General features: G+C 46.2%; 1 long non-coding RNA gene across 1 annotated transcript in view; it reads left to right on the top strand.

Moving 5' to 3' along the window:
• The window catches only part of LOC114673508 (uncharacterized), a 36887-nt gene that overhangs the window by 11131 nt on the left and 8702 nt on the right, over window positions 1-17054 (top strand). Inside the window, exon 2 of the long non-coding RNA XR_013407949.1 lies at window positions 14655-14775. This is a non-coding gene — a long non-coding RNA (uncharacterized LOC114673508). The remainder of the gene's footprint in view (window positions 1-14654; window positions 14776-17054) is intronic.

The raw sequence follows: 17054 nt of genomic DNA, 5'->3' as shown, positions 1-17054 counted from the left end.
AAATACTTCCCATTAGGCCTCACCTCCAACATTGGAGAACAAATTTCAACGTGAGATTTGGAGAGATAAACATCCAAACTATAGCATTCTGCCCTTGGCACCTCAAATCTCATGTCCTTCTCACATGCACAATACCATCATTTCTTCCCAATATTCCCCAAAGTCTTAGTTCATTTCAGCATTAACTCAAAAGTCAAAGTTCAAAGCCTCCTCTGAGACTCAAGGCAAGTCCCTTACAACCGTGAGCCTATTAAATCAAAATCATGTTATTTACTTCCAAGACACAATAGTGGTGCAGGCGTTGGATAGACACTCCTATTCCAAAATGGAGAAATCAGCCAAAAGAAAAGGGGAATAGGCCCCAGGCAAGTCTGAAACCCAGCAGGGCAGACATTCAACCTTAAAGCTTAAAAATAATCTCCTTTGACGCCATGCCCCTGGGCACAGTGGTGTGAGGAGTGGGCTCCCAAGGCCTTGCGTGGCCTGGTCCCCTTGCTTTTCTGGGCGCATGCCCTGTGGCTGCTCTCACGGGTTGCAGTTGAGTGCCTTTAGCATTTCCAGGTAGGGCCTCAAGTTACTTCTGACAATGGTAGATTGGCAGCCCCATTCCCACAGTTCCTCTAGGCAGTGTCCCAGTGGGGACTCTGTGGGGGCTCCACCTGCCCCCACATTTTCCCTAAGCACTGCCCTAGTAGAGTCTCTCTGTGGGGCCCCCTCCCTACGATAGGCTTCTGTTTGTGTACCCAGGCTTTCAGACATATCCTCTGAAATCTAGGTAGAAGCCACCAAGCCTCCACCATTTGTGCATCCTGTGAGTTTGCAGACTAACGTCAATGGAAGCTTCCAAGGCTTACAGCTTGTGCCCTTCAGAGTGGTGGCCAGAACATAACCTGAGGTTGTTTGAGCCACAATGGGAACCAGAGTGGCCTGGATATGAAGAGCAGTATTAGTAACTCAAGGCAGCACAGGACAGCAGCACCCTGGGCCTGTCCCCCAAAATAATTCTGCCATCTCAGCTCACTGCAACCTCTGCTTCCCGGGTTCAAGTAATTCTCCTGCCTCAGCTTCCTGAGTAGCTGGGACCATAGACGTGTGCCACCCCGCCCAGCTAAGTTTTTGCATTTTTAGTAGAGTCAGTGTTTCACCATATTAGCCAGGATGGTCTCAATCTCCTGACCTAGTGATCCGCCCGCCTCAGTCTCCCAAAGTGCTGGGATTACAGGCGTGAGCCACTGCGCTCAACCAATTTTTTACTTTTTTTGAGACAAGGTCTCATTCTGTCACCCATGCTGGAGTGCAGTGGACAATCTTGGCTCACTGCAACCTCTGTCTCCCAGGCTTAAGTAATCAATCCTACCACCTCAGCCTTCCAACTAGCTTGGACTACAGGCACATGCCACCACATTCAGCTATTTTTTTTTTTTTTTTTTTTTGGTAGAGATGGGGTTTTGCCATGTTGCCCAGGCTGGTCTTGAACTCCTGGGCTCAAGGGATCTGTCCACCTTGGCCTCCCAAAATTTTGGAGTGTGGCCTTTACTATTTGTATTTCTATAAGCATTTTGGTCATAATGACTTAATTAATCCCTAAGAAGTTACAAACTTTCCTCTGTCTTCCTGTCTTCTGAGCCCTCCAAACTCTTCCAACCTCTGCCCATTACCCAGTTCCAAAACTACTTCTACATTTTCAGGTGTCTTTATAGCAACACCCCACTCCTGGTACTAATTTTCTCTCTTAGTCTGTTTGTGTTGCTATAAAGGAATACCTAAGACTGATCATTTATAAAGAAAAGAGGTTTATTTGGCATATGGTTCTGCAGCCTGTACAAGAAACATGGCGCAAGCATCTGCTTCAATGTGAGGGCCTCAGGCTGCTTCTACTCATGGCAGAAGGTGAAGGAGAGCTGCGTGTACAAATATCACATAGAGACAGAGGCAGCAAGAGGAAGCAGGGAGGTGCCAGGCTCTTTTTAACAAGCAGCTCTTGTGGGAGCAAATAGAGTGAGAACTGACTCATTACCAAGAGAATGGCACTAAGCCATGTATGAGAGATCCACCCTCATGACCCAAACACCTCCCACCAGGCCCTACTTTCAACACTGGGGATCAAATATCAACATGAAGTTTGGAGGGTCAAATATTCAAACGACAGCACTAAGCCATGGTCCCTCCCAGAAGTGGGGGCAGAAATGGCTGTGACTGGAGCCTCAGCAGCTCTGACACCCTCATGCACCCTTGCACACCAAATCCACACTGGCTCTTGCATATACACGGCCTCCAGCCTGTATTCTAGCTTTATGTGACCATCTAAGAGATCAAGTTACTGTGCTCAGACAGACCAACACCACAGTGGGGAATAAGTGAATTGACTTTCAAGCCTTGCTTCAGGCTGGCACACATGAGTGTCTCTAGCCTGTTCAGTACTGGTCCTGTGCCAATCTCAAGCCTATGCTGGCCGCTGACCCCAGGGTCTCGTGCTTCAGCAAAACTCTTACCTCTGTCTGCTCTTGTGCCCCTGACTTGGCCGCCTCCCTTGGGCTTCAGGGAAATACCTGCCCCGTTTTGTAATGCGAGGTTCCTGGAGGAACACGTAAAGGAAGTCAGCGGTTCATGCTGAGTACCAAGTGTTAGCAGCCTTTCAATGCCAAGGGTACCCTCCTGCCCCCCAACATCTGCACTCTGTTAAGTTCACATAGTCCACAGGCAAATCGTGGCTGCCTGAGCTTTGTTTTTCATGTGATGCCCTGGCTTTATCAGTGTTTACGCCAAAGAAGGTGTCTTAGTCCATTTGGGCTACGGCAAAAATGCCGTGGACCAGGTGGCCTCAACAACGAGCGTTTATTCCTCACAGTTCTGGAGGCTGGAAGTCCAAGATCAAGGTACCAGCAGACTCGGCGTCTGGGGAGAAGCTGTTTTCTGGCTCATAGATGGCGCCTTCTCACTGTGTCCTCGTGGGGCGGGAGGGCTGCGGGAGCTCTTTGGGGTCTCCTTTATGTGGGTACTAGTCTCATTCACGAGGGCTCCACGTTCATGGCCTAATCACCTCCCAAAGGCTGCACCTTCCAATCACCAACACACTGAGGTTAGGTTCTTTTTTTTTTTTTTTTTTTTTTTTTTTGAGACGGAGTCTTGCTCTGTCACCCAGGCTGGAGTGCAGTGGCCCGATCTCAGCTCACTGAAAGCTCCGCCTCCCAGGTTCCCGCCATTCTCCTGCCTCAGCCTCCGGAGTAGCTGGGACTACAGGCGCCCGCCACCTCGCCCGGCTAGTTTTTTGTATTTTTTTAGTAGAGACGGGGTTTCACCATGTTAGCTAGGATGGTCTCGATCTTGTGACCTCGTGATCCGCCCGTTTCGGCCTCCCAAAGTGCTGAGATTACAGGCTTGAGCCACCGCGCCTGGCCTGAGGTTAGGTTCTGATATGTGAATCTGTGGGGGCACAAACATTCAGTCTAGAGCAGAAGCAGATATTTCACAATTGTAAGCCCGCTTAGGTACAGAGGCCTGCATGGTCTCACAAGCCAATACTGACTTCCCAGAGCTCATTCCTCCAGGTCGAACATGGACTCCGACTGGGGGCCTGGCTTGGAGTGTGGCGTGTGCCATCACTACCACATCTTCAGAGAATGTAATTCCATTAGAAACCCCTGTTAGGTCCTGAAATGCCCACTGCCCCCTCAGCCACGCTGTGGCCATTCCCTGCAAGGTGGTGCTGCTCTGAACTGTTTTACTAGATGGTGATGGGCACGAGGCGGGCACCTACCTGCAGGACAATGGCTGTCATGTGCTATGTGTTCACCAGGTTTTAGACATTTATGTCAAATCTCTAAAACCCCCCCTTAAAGTGGATATCACCCTTGTTTTCGTTTGTGGAAGAGGAACCTGAGGCTGGAATGTGGGGCCCACAGCATAGTGTGGTCTTGAGCCCCGGGCGGCGTGGCCCCCTCAAGACCACATGGCCCTGCTTTCCTCCGCTGGTGACTGAGTGAGGCCTGCTGTCACCTGCCCCAGCCTGCCAGGGAGTAGGCCTCCTTTTCCGCCAGCACTCCTAGGTCTGGGGTCACGTTAGCCTATGGCTCGGGGCTCTCAGGAGGGCTGGGGCCGCACATTTCTGGAAGGAAACATCCTGAGCTGGTGCTGGTCTCAGGAGCACTAACCCAGGCCAGCAGTTTGCTTCCTTCCCCCTGGTCTCCTGGGCACAGTATTTTTCTGTTTGTTATGGGAGTTGTCACATTGCAGCTGTACTTTGCTCGTGAGGAGGGGACTGATCTCTGTAGAGTTTTTCGTTTCTTGTCTTGTAGGCATTTATTCATCCACAGTCTGCGATTCCCACAGTCCTCATGGTCCTGTCTTTCTGCCCACATCCCCTGTACAGCCCCTCTCACCATGGGACACGAGGGTGATGTTCCTTCAACAGCCAGGCCCCACAGAGTGGCTGACTGTCTGGGAGAACCCCAGTCTGTTAGGCCTCCAGGGACTCTCATAGCACTTGTCTTTTTTTGTGCAAATTTTAATGACCCTTTGGTCAGAACTGTTAAATAAAGGGGCCTCTTCCTCCAGGTCCAGTGTTGACTCCTGCCAGGGGGCCTGGCTTGAAGTATGGCATATGCCAAATGTCAGCTCTGAGTCTCCGCTCAGCTGGGTGACTTTGCAGCGCAGACTGTGCAACTATATATGTCAACTCTGTAAGCCACTGCTGCTCCAGGCCCCTGACCTGGAAAAAGATTTGACATTTATACCCCTCAACAGTCATTGCCCTGTTGAGACCCCCAGGACCCATGGCTATAACAGGAGCTCCCTTGATTGCAGGCCACCGCATATGAGAGTCTGATGTATCCTTGCTTCGGTTATTTGACACGGGTCTCCACAGCTGGCCACCGCTTGCCCCTGGCCTCATGCCTCTTTCCATGCCTGCTGAGACTGGGCCACTGCAACTTCCTGTTAGTTTATCTCTGAACGGGAACCTCTCTTTAAGGACAGAGGGAAGCTGGCTCTGCATATGAGGGCATCTTGTTGTTCAACCGTTAACTCAGACTTGTCTTTTTTTTTTTTTTTTTTTTTGACACAATTTCACTCCGCCTCCCAGCCTGGAGTGCAATGGTGCAATCTCAGCTTACTGCAACCTCCACCTTCTGGGTTCAAGTGATTCTCCTGCCTCAACCTCCTGAGTCACTGGGACTACAGGCGCATGCCACCCTCTCAGGCTAATTTTTGTACTTTTTATAGTGACAGGGTTTCATCACATTGGCCAAGCTGGTCTCGAACTCCTGACCTCAAGTGATCCATCCGCCTTGGCCTCCCAAAGTGCTGGGATTGCAGACGTGAGCTACTGCACCCGGCCGAACTTGTCTTTTTGCAGTGTTGGCTGCAGGGCATTGCTTGTGACACTGCCGTTACTAATGCCTGCCAATTACTGAGTGTGCACTGTGAACCCCACATGGTAATTCATTGAATCCACCCACCAATCCTTTGGGGAAGGTATTGTCAACCTCTTTTTATATATAAGAAAACTGAGGTTCAGAAACCTTGGCTGCTTGCCCCAGGCCACCTGACCGGAATCCAACCTCAGGAATCCTGATGTGGAAGGCCAGCTCCTGGCTGCTACACCCCAGCCACGGCATTGAGATCCGTCAACATGGAGCCTTTCAGGATGGACATTTTCTTTCTTCCGGGATTATTGTAATAGGAAATTTGAGAGTGAGAAAAAATGTCAGTTAAAAGAGGCACGATGATTGCCACAATGCATTTCAGCCAGGGAGAGCTGGATTCAGGTGCCAGTCCTGCCACCTAAAGGCATGTGACTTAGGGCAAGTTACTTGCCCTCTCTCTACCTCAGTGTTTTCATCTGTAAAGTGGGGCTAATAATGTGCTGACCTGATATAGTGGTTGTGAGAAGTAAATGAGAAAATCCATATCAAGTGCTGAATACAGGGCATGGCATACAGTGAAGAGTCAGTACTTGCTGCTGTTATTATTATTATTATATTTCCCATTGGCATTCGCTCACTGTCTCTTGCTCTAAACAGCCTGTGTGGGCATCCCGTGCCACCCTTTTTAGCAGGGATTATGGCCAACTTGCCAGTCTATGTAGGATAGATTCATTGCCCTGAGCTAATGAAAAAGATTCCAGAAAAGACCAGCATCTCCCATCACTATCACATTTTCAAAGAATGTAATTTCAGCGGAAATCCCCATAAGGTCCCGAAGCGCCTACTGCCCACCCAGCCATGCTGTGGCTTTTGTCTGCAAGCTGTGCTGCTCTGAGCTGTTCTACAGAGTGGTGGTCAGCACAAGGCTGGCAGGGTACCCGCGGTTCTCGGGAAGGAGGCCCTCAAAACCGAAAACTCCTTCCTCGATTCTGGAAAATGACATCATGGGCATTCCTCCATCATTATAAATGCATTTTCAACTTATGGCTCAGCCGCTAAGTAGGGAACGGTTACCACCGATCACCGCTAGAGGGCGCCCAAAGCCCGCCTCTTAGCCGCTTGGGTGGGGACTCAGGCTTCCGGATCTTGAGGAAAAGTAAATAGACTCCGGGATACAACCTTCCGCACTGATCTATTATGCACACTTTAAAAGCCTGTAACTCTTTGATCTCAGTCTCACCCTTTAATTGTTAATATTCTGCCCTCAGTGAAAGGACTGGGAAACGAGTTGAGAAACAACATATGTATATGTATGTATGTTTGTATTTGGAGATGTGGTGTCTCTATGATGCCCAGGCTGGCCTCGAACTCATGGGCGGAAGCATCCTCCAGCCTCAGCCTCCCAGGTAGCTAGGACTACAGGTGCACCTGACACCATGCCCAGCTGAGAAACAATTATTAATGACCAATAATGAATCACTTTGGGTGGAGCCGTGAGGTAAGAAGCTTTTATTCCTTCTCTGATTCTCAAAACAGCCCTGTTAGGGGATGCTCTTCGCTCTTCTTCTGCTTCTGCTTCTGTTTTGTTTTGTTTTTGTTTTTGAGACAGGGTCTCGCTTGGTCACCCAGGCTGGAGTGCTGTGGCCTGATCATAGCTCTTTGAAGTCATTGTAAACGCACAGAGAAGTGAAGAGAATAGGGAGGGTAGAGAGGGTACAATGGGCACCCTTTTAGTCATCACTTGGATTTAACAATTGTTAGACCTTTGACATATTTGCAGAGTTTGAGATATGATCCTCAAGGAGAAATCAGAATTTCATCAACTCAAGGCCCTGGGATCAAGCCAAGGAACAGGGTTATAAAATGGCTGAAAAACACAAGCCAGAGAAAGGTGGGGGGGGGTGGGGGGGGATGGGAGGGTGGTGGGCAATGGGAGGGGACCTTCCCCGACACTGAGGAGGGTAATAACTATAACAACCACTGTTGGACTAGAAACCCAAGGATGGAACAGGGTCACAGATAGAAAAAGATCACTCTTGGCCAGAGATTTAGGCAGCCTTAATACTAATCCAGGTCAGGTGGTAGAATATTTCAAAAATGAAAAGGTCAGGGCTAGAAGGGCCAGCAGATATTGGTAGGGAGGAAAGATGCTATGACTGACTTGAAAATTGGACTTTTCCAGGTGGTATTTTCTTAATTATATGTCTTGGGGATGCAGTATGAACGGGCATATGACAAATGACTAATCAATTTCCGATAATGAATTACTTATTATTTACTGACCAACCATGTTCTTCCCAGGCATAGTGTAGAAACATGGACAGACAGGAAGACTAGCTTTCTGTTTCTGGAAGGTGAATGAGAGTTTTCTTTTATTCTTAAATACATCCAAGAAACATTCCACAATAGCTCATTCCAATGTCTTTCTTTAATGTTAGGAAGGTCTTCCTTAAATCTGACTTCAAGTTCCTGTTGTTCAGTTTACAAGTTATATTTTTTTCATTCTTCCACTTTCAAACTTTCTTCAACCTTGTATTTAAGGAGTATCTCTTATACACAGTATGTAGTTATTTCTTTTTAAATCCATTTTGAAAAAAATTGATCTTTTAATTGGACTCTTTATAAAGTTTGTTTACATTTATTGTAATTACTGGTAATTTTTGCTCAAATCTATCTTACTACTTGTTTTCTATTGATTGTTTTATGTTCCTTTTCTTTTACATCTTGTCTTCTAATTGCTCTTTCTTTTACTCCTCTATTAGCTTGTTAGATCTATGCTAATTTTTTAACCCAAGAGATTACAGCATGCATCCTTGACTTATTACAATCTAAGATAAATTAGGTCTTTTACCACTTCCCGGGAAATTTAAGGACTTTATGCCATTTTAAGTTCTTTCCTCCTGCCTTAAGTACTATTATTGCTTTATAACTTCTCTTTCTATTTAAAACTCTACAAAACATTAATATTATTACTATGTACACGGTCAGCACTAATTTAGTATTAATTTAGATTTATCTACTATAATATTTACACTTTACAGTGTTCTTTATTTCTTCCTACATTTCCATGCTTTCACTGAGATCATTTTTTTTTTTTTTGTCTAAAAAACATTTTTTAGTATGTGAGTGCTGGTAACATATTATCTCAGGTTTTGTTGTCTGGAAATATTTTTAGTTCACCTTAATATTTGAAGAATATTTTTGGTGGCTGTAAAATGTTGTCAGTTATTTTCTTCCAGCACTTTGAAGATATGATTTCATGTCTTTTGTCTTTTATTATTTCTGGTAAAAGTTAGTGGTCAGTCTTACTGTTCTCCTTTTGATTGTAATATACTCTCTCCCCAACAACTGGTTTCCTTTTAAGATTTTCTATTCATTTTTAGTTCTCAGCACCTTTATTACAATATGCCTCAATTTCATTTTCTTTACATTTCTCCTGCTTGAAGTTCCTATTATTGCCAAATCTATGGCTTTGATGTCTTTAATCTGTTTTAAATATCTCTTTAAATATTGTCTTTTCTTCATTAATGTTTCCTTCTCCTTCTGGGATTCCACCTACGCATATTTTAAACCTTTTTTGCTGCGTCCCATATGTCTCTTATGTTCTTGTCTCTGTTTTCTATCTTTTTTCTCTCCATGCTTCAGTCTGGATATTTTCTTTGATATTTTCGACTAATTCTTAAAGACTATGTCATCTCCTGCTAAATCTAGCCATTGAATTTTAATGACAATTACTGTAGTCATCATTTTAAAAATTACTTGCCAGTTTGCTGCTGAAATTTCCCATCATTTTATTGAGTTCCTTTAATATTTGAACCGTGGTTATTTAAAGATCCGCGTCTGGTAACTCCAGTACCTGGCTGATCTCTTGGGGGCCAGTGTCCGTGGTCTGGTTGTCGGAGTGCATCCCTGTGGCTGTGACCCATCCCAGGTTGAGAGGTAGCCGTCCATCCAGGTGCACTAGCACACCTTTCCACGTGTGCTGTTTCAAGTCATTTCAGCCCATGCTAATTTCTCCTCATGTTGTAATCAGGTTGTTTCTTACTGGTTTATATTTTCAAAACATGCCATTTCAATTTATTGAATCTTTGCTGAGGACAAACTTGAGGCACAAAGTGGTTAAAAGATTTTTCCCAACATCCCTACAGCATTCAGTGACTGCAGTGGACATTCGTTATATTTTCTGGAGCTCAATGTCTCAAAGCCCTTCTGATGTTTGGGAACAGCAGTCCGGGGTAGGACACTCTGAGCACAATCACATGAACCTCTCCTGTCCAACCACATGCTCCCACCTGGGCTTTGCATCTGGCCTGAGTGATGCAGAGATGTAGGGGACCTCTTGGAATTCGTGCCAATGGCAGTGGTGGTGGAGGCAGCGGCAGGCCCAGCAGTGCCCACGCCAGACTCGCACCCTGTGTGAATTTGGCCATTGTGGTGGCCACGTAGCCTCCCTTGGTTCTGGCTACTCCCTTTCAATTCTGTGAGTTGCTTGACACCCTTCCAATAAATTCCTGTTTTGCATAAACTAACAAGAGTGGGTTTTTGTTGTTTGCAACCACAAATCAAGACTAACACAGAGAACAAGCAGGTGAGAACTCAAGAGTGCCAGGTGGCTGCCGCACTCTTTGCTGAAAGCTCAGCTGATAGATGAGTGTTTCAGACCCAGAAACCCAGCATGGTTCAGCCTCCTTGCCTGGGAATGTTACAAGGGAATGCCGAACATGCCTCAGTGTACTCACAAAATTGTGTGCAATTTTCCTGGAAAAGTAAAATAATAATTTAGGCCCTTTAGCAGGCTAGAAAGGACTCATTAGGGAGAGAACAATGAGAAACAAATTAGGGAGCGAATAATGCGTAGATGTGGTTGACACAGATGGAGGCTGGGCCTGTGCCTCGACCTGGCATGGCTGGCCTGGTGAGCTTGGAGCTGTGGCCCGGCACCACGGAGCAGGTGGTGGTGTCCACCCCTTCCAGTCAGGCCTCGCCTCCTGGGAGGGTTCTATGGGTCTGCTCTGGTGACCACATGGGGGTTGGTGCTCACTGGGCAAGCAGGCTGTGGGTCCACTCCCTGCTGTGATTCTGACCCTCAGCTGCCTTGCACCAGCCTGGCCACCCATCCACAGTGCTGCACTCATTGCCTGGAGGATGAGGACTGTAGGAGCCCGGGATGTCATCTTGGATGCCTCTTCCCTGCGTCTCTACTCAGACCACTTGTTCCAGGAGGTCAGATGCATCTCCAAGAGATGCTTCTCTTTCATGTCTTACACTTTGCACATGGTAGCTTTCAACAAGTATTCCTTGGCAGTGATATGTGTGGCTGGTTTCTCCTTCTGCTCTTTGCTAACTCTTACCCCCAAACTGCCATGTGCCTGGGCAGACAGATTGAGTACAAAGGTACACGTGAATTTAAAATGTTGCATCCAATCAAAAGTCCTGGGTTTGGGCTGAGAGGAAGAGGGGAAATTTGCCAGTTGATGGGTAAGTCTTGTCTTTTTTCTTTTTCTTTTCTTTTCTTTTTTTTGAGACGGAGTTTCACTCTTGTTGCCCAGGCTGGAGTGCAATGGTGCCATCTCGGCCCACTGCGACCACTGCCTGTTGGGTTCAAGCGATTCTCCTGCCTCAGCCTCCCGAGTAGCTGGGATTACAGTCTTCTGCCACCATGCCCAACTAATTTATTTTTATTTTTAGTAGGGAGAGGGTTTCACCATATTGGCCAGGCTGGTCTCGAACCCCTGACCTCAGGTGATCCACCCTCCTCAGCCTCCCAAAGTGCTGGGATTACAGGTGTGAGCCACCGTGCCTGGTCACTTTTATCTTCTTTACATTTATCCCTTCCTAAAATTATCTTACTCATTTCTTTGCTTACCTAGAACCACGTTTTGTGCATAGCAGTTGCTTGATAAAAGTTTTGCTGAACAAATAAATAAATGAAGACATGAACTACTGGGAAATATTTTTAACGTCCATAGGAGTGTTTGAAAAAAATTAATGTGAATTTAGCATATGTTGAGTGAATTGATTGTCAAATCACGAATACATTCATTGCTGAATAAACGAATGAGTGGGTGGATAAAAAGTTGATGCTGCAGAGAAATGTATCCTTTTTATCTGGTAGTATCTTGCGCCTCCTGGCACAATGTTGGGTACATAAGCTCCAGAAACACATCATCCTGTGAATTCAAAGGGAACGTGCTGCTCTGTTGGTTTCTCTCCTCCTTATGGAAAAAGCAGAACTTCCTTGGAATCACAGAGTGTTCTTAAAGTCTAAAGATGCAGGGCTTTCGAATTGTTTTCTCCTCGGGATCTCACACCTCTCTGTTAGTTCAGACAGCTGATGACTGACTGGGATCATGACCCTTGGCATCACCACTCTAGGCTTCCCACAGAACGGGGGGAATGGGGAACAGAGCTTCCATTCCTGCAAGGGCATTTCTTGGCTCAATTCCTCCCTCGCTTCCTGCATGAGCAAGTCTGCGGGAGACCCCTTAATGACCTCTGCCCCAGCAGATTTTCCAGCCACCTCTCGGATCACTTTCAAGATAGCGACGCCTTCCAGCTGATTCCCCTCTTCCACCCAATATCCTTTGAGCAGTACCTCCTCCCTTGGGTGTGTGCTCAAGAAATCTCTACCCACGGATTCCTGACATGAAGTTAAACAGATGCAGAAAGGGAAAGTGCTGGGAGAGAAATCACAGCGTATCTCCTCAAGAATCTGGAAGTGCCTCCCTCCTTTCAGTTAGGTGAAGTCTTCCTCACTTTATAACTGCTTGTTTGAAGATTTTTATATCTCCTTGGGAGATAATTCTGCAATTCTGTAATCTGTAATCCCAACTCTGCCATTCTCCATAGGTCTCTTACGAGCAGGGCACTCATGGTCTTTGTTCTGGACACGTTTTCAAGGATGTTTGTATAGCGACACAAAGCAGATTTCTTTAGTGACCAGTATGATAAAGTCTCCTTCTGGGGCAGTTAGGCAAGTTTGCTTGCAGCCCCCTTATAAGATTGGAGGTTCCATAAGCACAGGGCTCCTGACCTGTGAAAAAGATCCACTCTGTGCACACCACACCTGCCCCGCCCCCATGAAGGATCTGATGCAAACGGTAAGCTCGTGCTTCTTGCTCTGCGGTAACAGTCTATGGTCTCTGACCCAGGAGTCTTGTGTCTTCCACTGACATCCATGAAACGGTGGCAGGCTAACTCATTGGCTGAAAAGCAGGGTCAAATCTCAGACCCTTCACAATTCTTGAGTCCCCTCTGGTCTATACTCTATAAATGAACTTTAAGTATGTATTTCTAGTATGTATTTACACTCGAATTTTGTATGGATTTTGTCTGAGGTCCCAGAACAGAAGGACATTAGGAAAAAAACAAATCTGAATGAACTATGGGCTTTCGTTAATAATGTATCAATATTTGATCGTTAATTGTAACAGATATACCACACCACTGTAAGATGTTAATAACAGGGGAAACTGTGGGTGGAGTATGTGGGAACTCTCTGTACTAGCTTCTCAATTTTTTTGGTAAACCTGAAACTGTTCTAAAAAAAAAATCTGTTTTTCCAAATAAAAGTTAAAAGAAATTGAAGGTTTGATATATTATTTTTGAGCAACCACTGTGAGCCAGGCACTTTCATAAGTATGGTTTAAGGTCAAAATCGCCCTAATGGTGGCTGCGTTATTATTAACTTTGTTTCACAGAACACAGACTTGTGCACCCTGGAGCTGAGAGAGGTCAGTTTCCTAGGGTGCCCCCTTGGGAAGTAGCTAAGCTGTAGTGTGTGCTCATGTCTTCTGACTCTATTCTGTGGTTCCTCCCATGATGGCATGTTATTGAGTGATGGCAGTGAGACTCACTTAACCAGAAGCTTCTACGAACCAGAGCTCCCCATTCTACAACCATTCATAGTCTTGCTGTCTCCAGAGGACTCAACATAATTCCCTGAACTTTATATAGGCGAGTTCTTATTTTCACAACTATCCAGGAAGGTAGGAATTGTTGGCTCCATGTTAGAGATGAAGAATCTGAGACTCAGTAACCTTCTCAAGGCCACTGAGCTAGTAATAAGTCAGGATTCAAGTGTAAAGCTTGTGCTGTCTCAACATGTCATGCTGTCCTTTTGTGTGACCAGCATGAGCCCACTGAGGAATTTCACTCAATCCCAGATATAGCCAGCTTTCCTTGGTCCTTTTGCTGACTTCTCTTCACTTTGTGGGAATGATGGGAATGATTAGTGACTAAGAATTCAGTGAGGAAAGTCTTTGAAACATTTTCATAAAGAGAATGGGGAGAGGAAGTCACAGGGCACATAATAGAATCTGCATTATAAACCAAGTTGGCAAAATAAATTACACATCAATCCCACTGTCCCCACTCCTGCTCCCATGGCAGACATGACTAATCAATCCTGAGCTCTTGGCTGCCACCTCTGGACCCAGCCTGACAATAACTCTCAATGGGATCTCCAGGCAGCCATCACTCAATCTCAGAGCTGACTTGAAGACTAAACCCCTCTGCCTTCCCAGCTATGGGCACAACCACACTTTTATACTTACATCTTCAACATCTTGAAAAACAGAATTAGAGCATGCACAGGGTAGTTATTTCATTTGCTGCTAATGCTACAGTCACAACACGAAATTATTTCTCCAGCCTTTAATTTGGGTGCACATTCACAACCATATTCTTGATGGGATTTGCCTGGGCTCTGTGAGGGAGAAACACTGCAAAGCTGCTGCATGTCTGGGCTGCAGTGTTACCCATCCCCCTGTGCTGACCCTGGGCAAAACCAATGACAGAATGACAGTAGGCTTTTGTAGGCCAGCCGGCCATGGGAAGTGACATTACAGCTTATCCTTGGGAGAAGACTGTGGCAGTCGCATGAAATGATGCCTGCAGGATGAGACTTTACGTTTAGCTCCAGACTGCGTGTGAGATCCAGTAACAACAATAGCAATAACAATAGCAGCAGATGGCAATAACCACAAAAACAACAGGCTCAGGGCAAGTTAGAAAATGACCTTGTGATCCCTGGTATGCTTGCTGGCCACATCAGGCCCAGGGAATCAATAACGTGAAGAAGTCCAGGGTGTTAATCACAGACGCATTATTCTGAAATATGAAGCTAAATTGTCTGAGCGTAATATTTGTGGGAATTTGCCAACTCTGATAAAAGCTTTAAAAAAATCACTAGGTCATAGCATGTCTAAGTGGGTCACAAATTGTGCATTAGCTTAACTTGTATTTAACATTTTTGTTAAATGTTACCTTTTTTTTTTTTTGCCTTCATAGCCTGGTTTTCTCCTGTGGTTCCCACATGTCAAGATTGAGAGACCACATGACCTTACATGAACATGAACACAGAGACCCCCGCTTTGCTGTGTGAGTGACTGTGAGGGTATTTCCCACATAGGTAAGGATGGAGTGATGTTTTGAACTATAATGCCTCTCTCTCCTTTCGTCCTTAAAGATGTCACTTGCTTCTCTGCCACATTCCTGCTTCCCTGTGAGTCAAAGAAGAGGCAGTCACCCCCACTTCACCACATACATAGGGCTTCTGGGGCAGAAGAGGCCTCTGCGGGATCCTTTTGACCAACTGGAGAAAGAAAGAAGCATGTGGGCCAGGAAGACCCTGCTTTCCCCACTCTCTTCGGTGGGAACACTTGGTCCTTCTGCGTCTTAGTCTGTCCGGGCTGCTATAACAAAAAAGATCTTAGACTGGGTGGTGTAAACAACAGAAATTAATTGCTCAGTTCTGGAGTCTGAGAAGTTCAAGATCAAGGTGCCAGCAGATTGAGAGAATGGTGAGAGGCTGCTTTCTGGTTGATAGAACAGTTAGGTAAAGCTTTGCATTGGGCCACAACAGAGACTGTTGGCATTATGTTTTTACAACCCAGACTCATCTGCCTTAGGCTTGGACACCAATTTCTGTTTCATTTGTTCATCTTCTCATTGTGTCCTCATGTGGCAGAAGGGGCAAGGGAGCTATCTAGGGTCTCTCTTACAGGGAGGGCACTAACCCCAAGTATGAGGGTTCTACCTTTATGATTTGATCACCTCCCAAAGGCTCCACCTCCCAACACCATCACCTCATGAGGTCAGGATTTCAACACACGAATTCTGGAGGGACTCAGATATTCAAATCAAAGCAACCTGGAATTAAAAAACCTTCCCTGACAGATCGGGGTAAGTTCTTGGGGATGGTAGGCTGAGAAAGGCCCAGCTCACCTTTGATGCTGGGGGTGTAGTGAAGATTCCAGGAACCTAGTGGCACAGGGCATCAGCTCCTGAGCTGCACTGTCCCTCTGGGTTTCCAGCCCGGGATGCATGACAGGCTTCATGGAGTGTGCTTTTGTGGCCTCCATACTTTCCAAAGATCTGATGAGGCCAGTTTGTTGCCACCCCGTGCAAAGCATCTGTTAGGTAAAGCTCTGCGTTGGGCCACAACAGAGACTGTTGGCATCACATTTTTATAACCCAGACTTGACTGCCTTAGGCATGGGCACCAATTTCGGATTCATTTATTTATTCAACAGATATTTATTGAGCACCTACTATGTGCTAGGTACTGGAGCTTCACCAACAGGTAAGAGGCACTGTCCTGACCTCACAGAGCTTGGTGGCCCATTGGCTGCAGTCAGGGAAGCAGAACTCAGTTTGATTGACACACAGTGCATGCCATAACAACTTGGAGTAGGAAAACCACCTGTGGTTACGTTCCTTGAAGGAGGCCATGGGCCAGGTAAGGGTTCAAGGCTTCATGAGCATCTTGCCTATACACTAGCACTTCTTGCTCTTCTCTGCGCCTACTCCAGAAAGCCAGGGCGCAGTGGTGATGTGGTGGGCTTTAGGGTCAGGCGGCCTTGGCCCTATCCAGCTCCATCCCTTTTTATCGCTGTGGACAAGTCATCTGACCTCGCTAAGCCTCAGTTTCCTTGTCTGAAAAATGGAGGTGATGATTACAGCTGTGAAATAATGTTGAGGGGGCCAGGCACAGCGGCTCACTCCTGTAATCCCAGCACTTTGCAAGGCTGAGGCAGGATGATTGCTTGAGCCCAGGAGTTCAAGACTAGTCTGGGCAACAAAGTCAGACCCTGTCTCTACAAAAAAAAAAAAAAAAAAAAAAATAGCTGAGTGTGGTGGCCAGCCTGGGTGATAGAGCGAGATTCCTCATCTAAAAACAAAAACAAATGGTGTTGAGGGTTAAGTGAATTAATAAAGGCACTAACAGTCATAAGAGCTCTAGAAATATTGGCTGTTACTGCTATAGTCAAATGGGCAAATGCCCAGTGTTCACCCATTCCCGGACATGGACCATAGAAGCAGGGCAGGCAGTATCCATGGAATGAAGCAGAAGGACACAGGAACAGTTTCCCTCCAGAAAACAACGCAGGGCTCAGCGTGTCCTCTTGCCCTCTCCTGTAGGCTGCTGATGCCGCCACGAGACCAACAGCCCTAGAATCCTGATGGTGTAGTAGTGACAGCCTTGGAGACAGCAGCGTGTTCAGGCAGCAGGAGAACACACAGGACCATGGCTCATTTGCATGGCCCGGGCACACCTGCCAGCAGCAGATGTTTGCACCTAAATGTGTAGCAACAAGCAACAGGACCTTGGGGGTTATGTTATTAAAAAACAACTCTTAATGAACAGATATTTATTAATATTGGGGTTGTATTTCTGGATATGGAAAT

Source organism: Macaca mulatta, chromosome 17 (genome assembly GCF_049350105.2).
Source record: "Macaca mulatta isolate MMU2019108-1 chromosome 17, T2T-MMU8v2.0, whole genome shotgun sequence".
NCBI classification, from domain to species: domain Eukaryota; kingdom Metazoa; phylum Chordata; class Mammalia; order Primates; family Cercopithecidae; genus Macaca; species Macaca mulatta.
This window is presented reverse-complemented; position numbering and strand designations above follow the sequence as displayed.